The 14,881-nt window shown below is 34.3% G+C and overlaps 1 protein-coding gene across 2 annotated transcripts in view; it reads left to right on the top strand.

The window, feature by feature from the left end:
- Positions 1-1,970: 1,970 nt before the first annotated feature.
- Positions 1,971-14,881, top strand: part of LOC128670639 (uncharacterized protein) — a 27,280-nt gene continuing 14,369 nt past the window's right edge. Inside the window, exon 1 of one of the 2 annotated variants that reach the window (XM_053746461.2) lies at positions 1,971-2,224. The gene's annotated coding sequence lies outside the window, so the exon portion shown is untranslated. Of the gene's footprint in view, positions 2,230-14,881 lie in introns of both variants that reach the window. The other variant, XM_053746462.2, reaches the window with a different exon arrangement.

Genomic DNA, 14,881 nt, shown 5'->3' with positions numbered 1-14,881 from the left:
ACACTTCCCGATTCGTGGAGTAACGTAACAGCAGCCTTTAAATAAACGTTACGAACTTAACAACAACACTTCAATAAATCATAATAGGGTACATTTATTTTTGATTGAAGCTTTAAAAACTCTATCTACGTTGAAGGATCTGGGTCTTATTTTATATAAGTAATACATATAAGCACGAACGTAAGTCGTCTAAATACAAGAAGTGTAACTTCTACACTACTTTTTTCTGTTTTGCCTATTGCGTTTTTTTTTCTGAAAAGCATAAAAAAGTCGTAACTATAATCGTAACTATATTATGAAAGTAATATAGATAAATGGAATAATATTTTCAACCACTCTGCGTAAATTGTGTTTCTTCTTTTATTTACTTTGGTATGCAAACTGGTTGTTACAAATTACCAACTATCAATATTTACAACTATTACTACAAGGAAAACAACGATTCATTACACACTTATATGCACATCTTGATTGCCTAACCTAGAATTTACCTAAGAAAAAAAAACTAAAATAAATCTATGTGATAAATAATGACCGTGTGATGACTTTGGTTGTTACAGTATAATTAAAAGGAAATACTAATATAATTAAAAGGCATTTTTTAGAACAGCTGCTGTGTTTGTTTGTGTACCCTCGATATTGCGTAGTCGACGTCACAACAGCGAGCGCCAGCGCTATGCCGGGCGGTTACCAGAGAAAGTTGTTGCGCAATGATGCAGCTACCGCCTGCATCTGTCTGTCTGCGCCGAACAAAGAACGCGAAAAACTCTTCCGTTTACATTTTTGTGTTAAACAATTCAATGGCTGTTTCGCGTGGAAATTGTTATTATAGGTGCAACTGCAATACTTCGAAAGTTAGTGCGAAATATCATGGAAGAACAAAAAAAAGATAGACCCGCCACCTTTGGATCGGGACGTTAAGTAAACAAAAACTGCATGTTGAGTTACTGTCCGATAGGTAAATAATGTAATGTAAAATGTAATGCAGTTTTGTACACAGCTCTACCTCTGGTGAGCCACAATCATTTTTTTAATATATAATAATCGAATAATATAATTGAATGGTGTCCACCATTAGAAGTCCGAAAATGGGTCTAATAGTAAAAAAGCTCGGACTATGAAGTCGGAGCAACTTTTCAAAGGGATATTTGCGAAGTCACAAGATTCAGCTACAGCCTAGGTTTAATTTTGTAGGTGGATATTTTTTATAAACTAAGTAATGTAAGCATTTTTATTTCCTACTAGCTATGGCCCGGGGCTTTGCTCCCGTGGGAATTTGGGCGTAAAAAGTACCGCATGTACCCGTACTATTCTACCCGTGTACCAAATTTAATAACAATCGATCCAGTGGATTTTGCGTGAAAGAGTAACAAACATACATACACACATACATCCTCACAATCTTTCGCATTTTTATTATTAGGAGATAAGAGTACTTAATGGCAGCAGCGCTGCCATTCATCTCTGAAATGAAAATAACTTTACTATTCGTGTCTAATAAATATTGATAATCTTGATATTTAACGAAAGGATTTGTAATTTAAAACTTTTTAGCAGTAGCTAGAGTCGGTAGAATCAGACACAGAAAGTTTTATCCATAGCAAACCTCTGAACACTTTTACACATAACAGGGGTAAAACTAGGGCGTCTCGTTGTCTTGTCTGTCTAGCCTAGCTATTACGTGGTGGCCACCGAAAAGCGGAAGTGGCGTCATTGCTAATGGGTCTTTAACAAAAACTGTCTCGAAGAATGGCCATCTGCATCCAACGCAAAGTCCTCTAGGTGAGCGGCGGAACTCTGCACGATGCGATGCTATATGTGTGTGAGTGTCTACGGCGACACCGTAAAACATAAAGACAACATTTGATATTGATGAATCGCATCGCGTCATGCTGATTTGCCACTTTTGTCGCTCAGCTAGGACAGCAGTGGCTGTTCCACGCTTTCCTCCGGTTTCACCGAGCGCTTGCGGCGCGCGCGCAGTACCGCTCGCACCTCGAGAAAACACACTCGTCTCACCTCAACTCGATATATATCGATAATCGATTTCGACATCGATATTATTAGTGTATATTGATTTTGTTAATTCCTTGTGAAATAATCTCCTTATTTTCGAGAGTGCGTGTAATTGGTTGATAGAAAGTTGCCGGTTCGCTGTGGACTGGGTGAACAAACGGATAAACGCATATTTAACGAGTAGTGCAGCGCCGACGACGGAATAACTGTAAGGTTTGTTTTTTAACGATTACTTTGTTAAGTTAATACTTATGTTTTGATATTTTTATTAAATTTAAAATATTTTTTAATTTATTGTTAAAAAATATTATCGTCGATAAAGTTAATACTTACACAATAACTACGTTTAATTAATTTCAATTTACTACATAGATTAAAAATTTAAAAGTTAATAAAAGTTTCTAAAGAAACATACTTAGGATTACATAATTAGCTCGGACGCTAATTAATTCCGAAAAGTTTTTTGCGTTTTTTTTATTTGAAAATATTATTTAATAGTAAAATAATGTCTTGTAAAGGGACTCGCCACTGTTATTACAATTTCGATTATGTACAATTCACAAAACCATTATTCAAGTTCGACAATGAAAGTAACGTAATATGTTTAAGTTACGATATACGAATATTTAAGTTAGATATTTATTAAACATCTGATATGAATTAAGCTTCTCGCTTACAGGCATCTTGTGAGACGTGAATTCGTCTGAGAAACTGAACAATAGCTGAATTTATATACAATTGATTGTATCAGCCGTGATTAAAGTTCGTGAACTAGGAATAAAGGAGAGGTTACCTGAATCACAGTTGAGCAACATATCTTTTACAGTAGGGAAAATATCCTGAAAGATATTTTGCACATATCAGCATTTATAGCCATACCTACTTATTTGAAGAAAACAATATTAACTGTAAAGCTGCGATTAAGAAATATTTTATATTTACAAGATTTTTTGATTGGGAAATATAATAATGAGATGGAACAATTCTGGAATCTGGACAGGAATTGAACCCACGCGCCTGTCTATTCGGGAGAATGCAGTCTATCAGAGACTGCATTGCCAATATTATTTTCGCTTGTGTTGTTTGTTACACTTGTACTCAAAATACGGTATGCCTGTACGGGATGGGATGGTCAACAGCCTAGTTTACAAGTTATGATATATGGCAGCCCTAAGTACTTCATAACTTACGAACAGAAACCACATTCAATTTTGCAATACGCCAGTCATATCCGGGGCTAGCGGTTGCCTCCGACCCACCTGCCCTCGCACCAAGTCTAAGTAGGATCGTAACTAGTGCACGTATGATTCATGTAATGGCATAAAATTAAATCGGTTTCTTCAAATCAATACCCATAATCGGAATGTAATTGAAAAAAATCACAATTGTAAGATAGATACAAAACATAATTAGAACCGGTCGGTCCCAATACTCGTTGTTTGTGACCATTGTGGAAGAAATGAGTCTCCCACGGCACCGGGCCTACAATCCTACAAACAGTCTGGTCTAGGCTAACACGCTTCTTGCATCAGATACATACTTAGTTCCACAAAAAGCCTTAGAACAATTGGAATGCGCAACGCAAACAATTGCTTCTGTGTGTGGTGTGGAAACCTCAATACGTGATGTTTTTATCAATCAAAGGTTTACGAAAGCAAAGCCTATTTATTAGTAACGGTCTTCAGATTCGGGTGAGAAGCCGTGTGCTCCTTACTTATAGGTTTCTTGAACAACGTCAGTTAGGCTTCTAAACGTAACGGTGCTTAGGCATTTCATGCTTATTACAATGCTTATTACTAACAAAAATTGATCATAAATTAAAATTGCTATGAATTTTAAATTATCTGATTATCATAAAATTTCTGAATATTCTATTTGTAGTTAGTTAATTTTACTAAAATTTCAATTGACCTCGGTTCTTCAGTTATTACTCAAGTTATACTGAAGTCCTGATAGGCAACTATGGCTAAATATTGTTTGACCTGTGGTATGAATAATATAATTATAATAATTCCTAGCAGAACCCCGAGGTTGGAGGGAGGGCAGCCGTTGGGAGAGGCGGTGAAAGTTCCTTTCTTTCAGATACCATCCAAAGCCTAAACCAGTCAAAGTAATAAGTGTGACATGAACTTTAAATAACTCTCTTTGGGAGGGAAAATAAGAACTTAATTATAGAAATCAGAAGTGTTCCATTATATTAGTACTTAGAGGTTATTAAATTATCTATTTTATGGCTTATGAGATACTAAACGTTGCAAATTCGTGACTTGAAAGGTAGAAAGAAAGTGAACAGGACCGTAATCATATATAACAACGCAAAAAAAAATAATATATATATATATATATATATATTATATGTATATATATATATAACACCGCAAAATCCGTGCCACGAGGTCGGGGCCTAGTGAGACTAAACTCAAGTTTGAGAGCCTCCGAGCAAATGCCATCTGGCACTGAGCCACTTACTGCCAGTTTAATTAATAGCCAGTTTTTAAAATTGGTTTGAAGGTCAACAAGAGAAAGAATTTGTTTACTTTAGTCTACTATGAAGTTTTATGAAGAATGGAATCTGTATCTGTGTTACGAACCTTTCACCTAAATAATATAAATAACTTAAAATAATTTTATTGCAGCTAACAAAGAGACTTAAATTAGCCTCACAAACCTAGTAAGTGAGTATTTACAACATTTGTATATTATAGTTATCTGTATAAATACGAGATACGAAGTAACAAAAAAAACTATTTCCACGCCTGTATATTTTTCCTTCCTCTGGCGCAGCCCTGGATTCTAGCCTCGTTATTCATAAAAAAGTTAAAGCATACTTAAATCTAAAATATGTTTTATCGCTGTCATACTTCATAACATTTGCTATTGACAGAAAGAGACAAAACATAATTTAGCTTCAATTATACATATACAGGGCAATATAGTATATGTATATTTTTATATTACAACATATCACAATTCAACATCAAATATACTTCATATATTATCACAAAGCTTAGACGTATGTGAGAATTCAATTAGACCACTTTGCATCGCAATGTGTGCTCAAGACGAAAGTGAAAATGTAGAGTCGCGAGAGAAATCCTTAAGTTTGTAATTCTTTTAATTTGGAGTACAGTCGAGGGCAGAAAAATTTGGACCATCTATAAGTTAATTACGTGGATAATTAGTTTTATCTGCCTATGACTGTACATTTGGCGCCGCCACGGGTTGAGCGTTTCGTTTTGTCCTATAGCTATTGAAAGTCGAAGTTTTTCCCGTGGACCAGTTTTGGAGCAGCCCAATTGTCCCATAACACAAAAAATACATTGTTTTCCTCTAGAGAACCTAGAATTTATTTTTGTTGGAAATCCCAATGTAACAGCAGTGGAGACATAGCATATAATGGCCGATAATCATGAAGAATTTTTGTAATGAAAAGTATCAAATTTAGTTTCTTATTTGTGTGTTTTCTAAATAATACCAGCAATATAAATTTTATCTGTAAATATAATATATAAATTTAAAATCTATAAAAATAAATATACATGTGAGCTAAATAAATAATTACTGATGCGCTGGATGAAATATTAATTTTGTAAATATTTATAATTTATATTTTAGTTTTAATATTTACTTAATTAGTTTTATTTAAATAATCTAAATCCTATCTTATGATTCTGTGACCCGTGGTAAACCAAATAATACCGTTTATTTTATGTGTATTACGTAAAATTTACACGTTTTGAATGTAAGTAAATTTTAACGGCGATAAAATCATAAGCAAAGTTACGTGTGCGGTTACGTTACGACACCGCTTTCTGGCGGAATATTAAACGGCTTTCTATCATCGCGTGTCCCACTGCCCGCCGCTGATGGCTTCCATTTGTTGATCCTTTTGACATAAATTAACTGTGTGTCAACGGGCTACAAAAAATATAATGATTACTCCCAACGTATATCCATACTAACATTATAAAGAGAAATGATTTGTATATTTGTTTGTAATAAATAAACTCAAAATTACTGGGCCGATTTTGATGAAATTTGGTACAGAGACAGACTAAACCTTCAGGCTACATTTAAGTATACAGTTTGATGTAGCGATAATATGTCGTACAAAATAAAGGCGCGTTGATGTCTTTTCTTCTGAGCCACGAGCTACGGTAAAGTTACAGAAAACATTGGAATATAGGCAATTGACATTATATTTTCTAAATTCTATTATAATCTTTGAAATACCGATTACTTCTCTTTTATTATCGACAAACTATTAAAAAGTATCAACACCGTAATTACATAAACGCAAACAAGGTGTTCACCATATCATAAACAAATCAAATATTTTTTGCAGATATTATTTTAGTAAGCGATTTTCTGCAACTCAGTGATATACATAGGTGCTGATACTTATCGTAATTATCAATTAAATATAATTATTTTGTATAAGTATATGCCAATCGTAGACACGTGTTCCCGTAACATCTCTCGTGTTTTCAAATCTCTATTTTATTAACCTGTATGTGCGACAAACTACAGCAATTCTCAGTTGAATATTTACGACAAAGTATGTGTTATTATTTCTTAGGTACGACGATGCATTGTATATTGATTTATGACACGATTACTTATGTATATATTGTACATTAACATTATTTTTTGTCAATTTTCTATAATTTTGTTCAAAATTGTCAAAAAATAATATATAATATTAATGATGTAAATTCGTCCTCTTCTTTTATGCATATACTAGATGTTGCCCGGGGCTTTGCTCCCGTGGGAATTTTGAGATAAAATATAGCCTATAGCAATAATATATGGTATAGCAATCTTGAATAATGATCCATTTCAAAAATTCTTTCACAATAGAAAGTGTTTTTGAAATTGGTTCCGCAGTTTCAGAGATTACCCACCTCAAACATACAAAGTCACAAACGCTTACCTCTATATAATAATAATATAGATGCATAAGACATACATTTGTTATTTGACGTCTTTTGAGAAATGGCTGCGATAAAGTTTGTTGCGCCGCTTCTTATTCACTTGCGCTTTACACTAATTATACGAATTATTTTCCTGTAGCAGTCGTCTCAAAGAAAGTTTATAAATATAAAATGAAAACAAATTATTTTCTCAAACGATTTGGTTGCCGTAACAAAAACAAAAGATGAACATTCAGAAGTGTTGTGCATCGCTGTGTCAAAGGGCCGTCCGCTTTCCCCAGCGCAGCCGCCGTCGGCCCGCCCAAACCAGAGATTGTATTAAACTCACAGATATAAAAACATTATTAAACTAGAAACCGCATCTTTAAAGTAATAGAGAATCGAGCATGTCACTTTTTCATAAGTAAACAGGATTTATAACAGTTGACATTTTGTTGTTCTTATCGTCACGGCTATCGCAAGCAAAGTAAATGAAACCTTAAGACCCATTGCTACATTGCGTTGTGTAAATGCGTGGACGACGTAGCACGCGACGTTGTGCTCCGCTTTTTCAATAGGCTTTGCCATTGACGTGTGTGGACATATGCCAACATTGCGTACTTAGTATGAGTGCTTTTATTTACCGCAATGGAAAACCTGCAATGTATGCCAACTGTTTGAGGACAGTGTGGAGCTGGCCTAAACTTCATTGAATTTATGCGTCGTCCGTCCACGGACGTCAAAACAACGGAGAACGCGGAGTCACCGGGTCGCGTTATATATAAATCAAACTCGTATAAGAACAGAATACAAATATTGGACACGTTATACACTCGCAAAGCATGCGACATCTAGACCGATATAATTCTGTGGCCCAAACAGAGGTTGTCGAGATGCGTGTGCGCCCCAGTGAAAGTGTTCTCAGCCGTAGAAGCCTCTGACCTCACGACGGGAGACTTTTTTACTATCGACTTTATTATAGATCCACTTTTATTAGGACTTTAATAGGTAAATTTTTGAGACAGTCGGATTTATGTAAAGGTCATGACTATTATTTAAGTTCATTAAGATCGCACAAGGAACAGACTAACTTTTGAATTAAAAATTGATGTAGATATTTAAATTGCCACGGTGCTTACTTACCATCTATGTGGCAATCCCCAAGTTGGTTCGCTCATTGTTCTATAAATACACTAAAATACAAATTTAACAGTTGAATTACATTTACAAAGGCTCTTTAATACGTTAATCAGATCTTACTCTATGTTGTACAACCTTATTCCCGCGACATAGCCCGCGTGAATGTCCTTATTCACGACTTTCACTCCCTTTCATGTCGTCGTAATTCCAAAAATTCTACAATATCTTTTCAAAATTACACGCGTTTCTCTGCATTGCTGTGTTCGTTTATTATATTTATAGATAGAATATAACTATGTAGTTATGTATAATGTAGGGTTCAATAACATAGGTCTAGATCGTAAATTAAGTCAGCGACTTAATAGCGTTTTAGGAAGTAGGTTCGATGAAGCCAGTTTTCGTGTCTAATCATACGTTGCAGTTGGCAAATCTCATTATTTATTCTTAGGTTGAGCTGATTAAATATTGAGTAAAATGAATATAATTAAACAGTCAATGCGAATGCGACGCAAATAAATGATCTCTAATTATAGTAATCAAAGTCTTTTTTGTAGTTACTATTACTAATAGGCCAACCCTCGTTGCCTATAATAAAACTATTCGAGCTGCACTTTCTAAAGTAACTTGTCAGTATTTCTGATACCTACATTGGGTTAAATTTAAAAATTTGCTAAAGCAATTTTACAGTACTGGCCATTGTCATTCTGCAGTCTAATTGCGAAAGAAGAAAGTACCTTATTTACATAATACGACAGATAAAGAATACCATTCTGTGAGATGTTGGACAAGACCTCTCGCAAATGCCTCACGCGTCTCTCACGGTTTTAGACGGAACCAATCGCATATTGTTGCATTTAAGGATTTTCTGTTGAATAGAATTGTTGCGGTGTGTTGCGTAAATTTAAGTGACGTGACCAGTGCTTAACCTAATTCTGAGTTAGTGATAAAGATATCATCACTCAACAAATACGTTTGAAAAATATATGTCTATCTATTTAAACACGAATATTGAGAGATTTTTATTATGCATATATATAACATCATAATAACTAAGCATCGCGCTTAAGTTCTTAGCATACCGCAGGAAACAGCAAAGTTGCTTCAAGAGTTATAGAAGCAGGCTTTTACCCAACAGTGAGGAACAATTAGGCTTTAAAACAATCTATGAAACTGATCATCTAATACTTTTTCGAAAGTCATCGAAGAGTAAAATGGGTGCATTTGTGCAATAGAATGGCAGGTTGCCGGGTGCCTTACCTTATTATTACTTACGTTTAATTGTCGACAGTTCCTCGACAAGCAGCTAATGACGCCATTTCTGTCCGATTGGGGTTACGCGGCAAGCCACGCGGAACGTTTGTGCCGTTTAGTGGTTTCCGATGCCAACCATTTGGCATTTCCAGAATATACAGAATGTGAACATTCGTTTTGTTATTCGCCACTTTGATGCCTAGCGTGCACAGGAAAACAACCATAATAATAATAATATTGAAGCAAAAAACCTAGTGTTTATATAACAGTAATAAACTGATCTGTATTTGAGGTCTTGGGACTCAAAACAGTAATTTATTAAACCTGACTTTTTAAAATTATTATCTGGTCTGTGGCCCAGATAATATTTTTTTAAAATCAGGTTTTTATTAATTTATTTCTACAAGATTTAATGATGTTGGATTTAATTTTTTTATGCGGTTTATGAAAATAATATTAAACTAGAAAATGTTTACAGACATCATAAAATCGACATAGCTTACGTAGCTTAAGACTCTGGTATAGTTTTACATAATCTGTGGCGTAGCGTAGCTCATTAATTATGGAATTAACAACCGCAAAGATATTTTCCTTTCTCCAATTGATACGAAGAGGACTTATGTTGTAGCGACTGAGCATACAAGGGTGTCAATTTTTCTTATGTTAAGTCAGTATCGCGTCTCAATAGTAGTTTTATTTACACGCAGTAAGAACTAAGTAGGAACTTAACAATTGAAACTCGATGTTTCTCCTGGCTTTTTTTATATAGGAACAACAATGAACATTATAGATTCATGGATGTCGCATATTCGCGCGTGCAATCCTTGAAATGACTGAATTCACATTGCCGTTTACGTATAAAAGTAAACAATGGCACATTACCATAAAACTAAATTGTAGATGCTGCAAAATATAAGAATAGCCTTGCATTGCACATCGTCTTCGAAAACGTCTCCGTTGTATATTTATGTCATTTTATTGGGGCGTAACCACTTCCTATGTTTGTCTCATAAATCGTCTTTAAATGTTATGTTTTCACGGCAATTCCAAAGCTAGTATGCCAATAACTATTGTGCCTATTGTACCTAATCTTGCCGCTTGTTTAGCTACCGTTAAAAATAAATAAAATTTATTTCTATTTATTCAACGGATTATGACATAAAATTGTTTTTTTTAACCGATTTGAAAATAAACAGCAGGTCTGAATTCGTCACGACGTTTTATTTTTTATTGGATAACAAAATTAAACAAGCCGCACTGCAACGGAGCAGCGTTGATTATTTTATGTTTTGACAAAAACCGTTACGTTGAAATTAGATAGTCACCCGAAGTTCACATAATAAGTATAGGTATTTGCAATTTATGATGTGAACAAATAATTCATCCCAAATTTATTGCAATGAACAATTAAGTACTGCTTTATTTTTTTTTATTAATCTGTATAAGGAACATATTAAATTTAATTTCTTTTTGTATTTTCAATGCAGTCAAAGATTGCTAGGCTGAGGTCATGAGGTTGGCCGACCTATATGGAATTTCATACTTCACAAATCTACAGAGGTTTGACTCTGGCATGCTTGAGTACCTACCTATTTCGCTTTCAGTCGGGTTCAATCACCAGTGACCACGGAATTGGAGCGAAACTGTGTTGCAGGTCAATAACTAAGTACGACAAAGTCTGTATGCCACATTGTGGTCCAGTTTCTGTAAGGAATTAGCAAGGAAGCAAAAAAATGTCACGTTTGTGTTAATATTATTTAGTTAACAGTGCGCGAAATATTGGCTGGTACTTCATTGCCATCATAAGCAGTTCCGTCATGAAACGACCGTTGAATTTTTTATTCACTAGTTTAATTTTAAAAATAATGGAATTAATTCAATGAATGGATATAGTTAGATGACAATCAATATGAAAAAGTTCAGATTGATTAATCATCCTAATATATATTTGAATATTTATTCAATGTGTTGGTAAGAGTAGAAAGGTGACGAAGCTTTCATTTTAATTCATAGTTAGATATCTATTTTTTATCTATCAAAATGTCTAACGCATCGAATCCATTTGATCCATGACCGAATGATTTACATTTCGCTTTCTATTTTTATTATTTCACAAAATATACTGTGTTAGTCGGATTGCATTCAGGTTATTATAGAAGGTACATTCTGAGAAGAAAAATCGTCTTTTAGTCATTTTCAATCTTAAATATTCTTTATAATCATACCTAATCTCGAAACTAACGTCAGGTACTCCGCTAATGCTATAATAGTCATAAGGTTAAAATTAATACTTAGCCGGCTACTTACAAATATACATACCAATAATAACCTAGTTATCTCGTGTATCACTGATATATCCGGCATGAAATTAAATGGATAGTAAGTATATTGTAAGCACTGTTATACTGATTCATTATTATTTAGTATAATAAAAACACCCAACGCATAGAAGACCTGCAGACCTCGATGGCAAGGCTCATTTTATACACTCATTAGGTAACTAAGTGTATAGTTATTGTTCCGCTATAAAAACCGGTCAAGTGTGGGTTGGATCCCACACTGAGTGTTCTGTAAACGTTTTACATGGTTTTGTTATTTATGTCACTGGTCTCAATAGTTCACTGGCTAAAAACACTGGCCCAGACAGATAGAGGCGTGGCGCGTGGGTTCGATTCCCGTTCAATTCCAGAATGTTTTCATCTCATTATTTAGCTTTTTTTGTTATGTAAGTACTTAGTTAAATATCTACGGCTTTCAGATTTTTCCTTTATGTTTTGTCAAGCAATGCGATAGATTTTAATTCTCTAGCGAAATCGCAAATTTAAAATGGTCATATAAAAGAGAGACCCACCATCTATGGCTTAGACGCGAGTTGATACAAATCTATTACACCATTCTATAGAAAAATAATCTAGACGGTCTAATATCTGATTATCTTGCTTTGACAACAAAGTGATCCTACAAGGTTTTTTACCTTTTGAGGTACCTACAGAACCCCAAAAAGGTAAAACATCTATTAATTACCATGTTATGAAACGTGTTTGTTTGGGGTCATTAACGAGGTCGTTTGACACATGTTCAAATCTTTAAAATGTTTAAGTCGCCCTTCGGCTCCCTCCCATACCTACTCCCATCTGAGCACATTCTCGATTACTTCCTAAATCATAAGGCGTTGGAAGGGTTTTTCTTCACTACTTACCCTAAGCATCAACATTGTTACTGGAAGTATTATATAAAGTGGCTTAGGATTTTTCCTATGACATTTGCCAGAGGTTTGTCCTCTACCTAACCTAGCCTAAATAGTGATGTTTCATGGGTAAAGGTACCTTATGAACGTTTTAATATGTTTTTATTTTTTGAACTAAATAGTTTTAGAAGCAGATTACAAAAATTTACATAACACAAAATCGACTTTATGGTACCTTTACCCGTAGAACAATAACATTTTTGTTCGCGAATCTGTACAATCCAGAATCTGTTGTACACCGAACAAAGGGTAAGTTCTCTACACATGATGGAGTACTTAGCTCTTTTTAATTTTCATTCCTTATCCCATTTCATTTGATATCCTCGTACACTTGCGCCAGAGAACATATGCACTGCTCTGCATTGTCGTGGGTTTTATATTTTGTCCCTGGATCCCTTTTTGTATATAGGACCACCAGGTGGTCTACCTTTGGGTTTAGACCTTTCGAATAGAGTACCTAGCTACAGCGTCTACCTTTATATATGTAGATTTTTCTATTTCATGTGGATAGTGGATTGTCGTGTGGTTTATTACAATATACTCGTACGTTATCTACAAAGCCATACACGGATACACGAAACCGGGGTTGGTCACTCGCTAGTAGGTATACTAAATGACACATACGTTAACATCATAAAGTAGGTATTTAGTTTGCAAGTTTTTCTAAATAGAAATCGCATGTGAAATCTCATCCAAAGCTGACATGTTCCTCAAACTGGTTGCGCGTAGATATATCGATCATGAAGTCAACACACTTGCTTGATTTTTTATTCTTTGGATTTTTTACTCATTGCGAATTGTCGTTAATTTATTTTTCTTATCATCGTCGACGGTTCCTTGATTTTTCTAAGAAAGTAGGATGATCGTGGTGCCGTATCAATTAATGACAATGTCTATGCAATGACATAAAAAGATCAAAAAGAATGCAAAAAGTTACGTTCTTTTTTTAAGCCACCATATTCATCATGATCTTTCTTTACCATTTTCTATTGTTTTCCAAAGACCAAGAAACATTTAGGGAATTAATTCTAATTATGTTTCTCCAAAAATTTCTTCCCAATGTACTACAAAAAATTATAAAAATAACCTTTAAAGGTTAAAATAAGGAATTTTCATTCTCTTTGGTTGAGAAAAAGTAAATTTATGTAAAATGACATCTGTCACTCGATAATAATACAGTCGACTGCTCGTCGCGTAATACATAAATTAATTACAAATCGCCACTATTCCCACTGCACAGTGCAGTGGTAATAGTGGCGACTTGTTATTAAAATAATTAAAATCTATGCTGAAACAAATGACTGCGGCAACAATATAGGAACACGGCATTATGTTGCTTACCTTAGTATCGAAGCGCTTTGCTAATTACTAACTAGATACATCAATATTATGCGTTACGGCAAGGTCTCAGGACAAAAGGTAAGATTTTCATATTAAATTTTGAAGACTCTCACATTAAAGAAATACTAGTCATACTTACTTTAATTTAAGTTAATTTTATCACCTATTTTTTTCTTTTAAAGATTTTTAGCGAAAAACATTTAATTTTTTTACATGTTGAGTCGATAAAAATAAATAAAACAAAACACCAATTGGACACAAACTTTTCAAGATACGACTTCAAATTATTAATGTTATTGCAACTCCATAAAGGAATCTTACGATCTATAAATACTTTTATTGTCCTGTACGCTGACTAAGAATTTTAAATAAATTGTGAATCATCAAAAAATAATTTGTCTTTGTAATTGGTCACTACGTAATCCGCGATTCTTGTCCATTTTAGACCGTACCAGTACGGTTGGTACGGTACCGGTACCACACACCGTACCGATCGTTTATCTTCTACCTTTGGAATCCAAAAATCAATCAAACCCAAAATTTATTTATCAAACATGTAACGTAATGTAAACATACGCGTAGACATCTATAATTAAATTCTAATCACACCTTTCGTGGAACCTGGTCGGCATTCGTGAGTGGAATTCTAAGACGGCTACTCTAATCAGTTTCCTTACCTATTGTTATGTTTGTGCAGATTGGGGACCAGGAAATTTGGCTAATGATATAATTATATCTCTACGGAACTTAAAAAGTAACTACTTTGTGACGGAACTAAGTATTGTGTAGTTTGCAATTACTTAGTTACATCAACTCATTAAATACACGCAAGGTTTGTTAGCTTTCGGTGAGATCTATCAAACTCGCAGGAAGTTTGATTGTTTTCTTCGCCAGAAATACTAGTTACAGTTGATGTCTTCATTCTGTTTTTAACTCCCGACGCAAAAAGAGGGGTGTTATAAGTTTGACAGCT

This window comes from Plodia interpunctella, chromosome 6 (assembly GCF_027563975.2).
Source record: "Plodia interpunctella isolate USDA-ARS_2022_Savannah chromosome 6, ilPloInte3.2, whole genome shotgun sequence".
NCBI lineage: Eukaryota > Metazoa > Arthropoda > Insecta > Lepidoptera > Pyralidae > Plodia > Plodia interpunctella.
This window is presented reverse-complemented; position numbering and strand designations above follow the sequence as displayed.